Below are 2,504 nucleotides of genomic sequence, written 5' to 3'. Positions count from 1 at the left end.
TATATATATATATATATACACACACACACACACACTAATTCTACCTCGAACGTACACAAAATATTAGTTTCTTGTGTTTATCAAGTCTCCAGAATACCAATAACTAATAAAATATACTTGATAATAATGTATAATTATTTTAAATTTCTAAAACTCCTATATTTTATAATGACACTTGTTTTTGATACACAGTGTAAGAATCCAAGCATCATGGGTTAGGTATTATTTACAACAATTTAAGTTTTAGACAATGTGTGTACACTATGTATGCTGCTGTTCTAACAGACTACATATAATAGACAGTGTGTAACAATTGATACATTTGGTTTCACCTGTCTATAACAAATAGTAAAAATGTAATTGTTAATTGAAATTGTTAAATGTTTTCATAGAACTTTTAAGTCTAAGTTCAAATGTATATGTACATCATATTTTCATTATGTCGACCAAATATTAATAACGTACAGAAGAAGATGCAACAACAACGAGCATCTACAAGAACCAGCATTGCTGAATTCACTCTTATATGAGGAGCCTTACCTACCCTCAGGTGAAGACTCTCCACATGACCAAAAATAATCTGGGGATATTGTTACCGGTCCTCCCACAACTAGCAGTTTCAGAAAATAAAGTACCTTAATTTTAATTTATTTAGTTTTAATGCATTATTAGCTTTAAAATCTTTGGAAATTTTCATTAGAAATGGTTTTATAAGAAATAATTAAAATACTTAAATTTGTTCCATATTTAAATTCTTTAATTTTATGTTTTAGTTCAATATTCTAAAAATCTCTAAAATCTTTTTATCATTCCATAAAATGTAAATTTTGTCTATTTCTAATTTTTTTAAATCACATACTCTCCTTATGTTTTCAAAAAAAAAAAGACCAAAAATAATATATCTAACTAAACCTAAACAATAAGCAAGAATATTTTATTAAGTAAAACTTCACATTCAGTGCAATGTGATTTATGCTCAGTGCTCTGAATGTCAAAGTGAAGAAATTCAACCAAGTGTGGGTAAAGTGCAGGAGTAACTACGATTCTCTTGGCCAGTGTACGGTGCTGTTGGTCATTTATATAAATAATAATGCAAATATTTATGCAAAGTCTCCTTTGTGAGACAAGAGATCAGAGGTATACTCCCACAGGTCACCATGTAACAGTAAAGAGAAACTGCTGATATATTAATTACAAAAAGTTAGTTGACATTGTGGAAGGCTCTTGCAAATCATATAATTTCCATCCAATAGCTTAAGTTATCTAAGCACTGTGCTTTAGAGAAAATTGAATAATCACACCTTTTCACTGTTACCATTATGAATTTAACCTCCATTAGATCACAGAGTATGAACACTGTGAACTAACTATATTATTTCCAAAAGTTTGAATATATTCAAGTTTCTATACATTACTAACTAATTAGTTTTAATGAAACATGTAACTTAGTAACAAAGTTGATAAACATTCATTTTTTTTGTTAAAGAACAGATTATGACTCGAGAAACTTTTTCTGTACAATCATGTATAAAGGGTATACTTTAACTGATACTAACTTAAGAAAAACAGAACAGTAGTGTTGAGTCCTAACACTTTTTGAGTGTAAAGCTGAGGTATAAGGCTCACATTAGGCTTGGCTAAATTCAAAACAGGTTTATTTTAAGTTAAAGGGAAAATCTGAAAATCAATTCCTATATTACAAAAACAGCATCTAACACGAAATATCAGATAATAAAAAATAAATAAAAAGTAAAATTGTGTGATCTCATTTCAGTAAATCATAATTGTGCTATACAAATAAAACTATGAAATATCAAATCATAAAAAGATTATCTATCTTGTCTTATTTTTCTTTTTTTATCTGTTTGATTATTAGCTTTAAATATTTGGTGGGATGAGTAGTAGAAAGAGATCAAACAAAAACACTTAAGTAGAAACAGCTTAGGTCAAATCTTTTGGTGAATGTAATAAAATGCTTTGGTGTAATTTACAACCTCAGTTGTAGCTCATACAAGTAAAAAAAGAACACAATATAACCTGTTCTAACATGCAATAATCTTATCAAACCTTTGGTAACTTGCTGAATTATTCCTATCTCTGAAGATGCAACTTATCTCACACTAACCTTAGTTTCTGCAGTATCTTCTACATATGCTTTACTGTAGTTTCCTGTACAAATTATTAGAATTCCATTACTGATGTGAACTTTGAGATGCTTGAAAATATGAAAAATTGCACACTATTCTAAACATATATATTAAACAAATATTCAGAAGTGACAGCCTTAAAAGAAATAATTAATGAACAGAAAAAAAAAAGGCATGTAAAAAAACATTTATTCAGAAGACAAGAATTAACCAACTAAATGAACAATTCTGATTTAAGTCAGTTTATACTTCAAATATTTCAAAATATAATAGAAGACAAAGAGTTTCAATTTACTGATTTGTCATAAACATTCTAGCCCTACTTTGAACTACAGTGCAATGACTTTCAAATAATGA

General features: G+C 28.1%; 1 long non-coding RNA gene across 1 annotated transcript in view; it reads right to left on the bottom strand.

Annotated features, from left to right (window-relative positions):
- Positions 1 to 438: 438 nt before the first annotated feature.
- LOC106459501 overlaps positions 439 to 2,504 on the bottom strand; it is a 13,157-nt gene continuing 11,091 nt past the window's right edge. The window contains exons 4-5 of the long non-coding RNA XR_001290838.2: positions 2,126 to 2,169; positions 439 to 610 (exon numbers count right to left, since the gene is read on the bottom strand). This is a non-coding gene — a long non-coding RNA (uncharacterized LOC106459501). The remainder of the gene's footprint in view (positions 611 to 2,125; positions 2,170 to 2,504) is intronic.

This window comes from Limulus polyphemus, unplaced genomic scaffold (genome assembly GCF_000517525.1).
Source record: "Limulus polyphemus unplaced genomic scaffold, Limulus_polyphemus-2.1.2 Scaffold618, whole genome shotgun sequence".
Taxonomy (NCBI): domain Eukaryota; kingdom Metazoa; phylum Arthropoda; class Merostomata; order Xiphosura; family Limulidae; genus Limulus; species Limulus polyphemus.
This window is presented reverse-complemented; position numbering and strand designations above follow the sequence as displayed.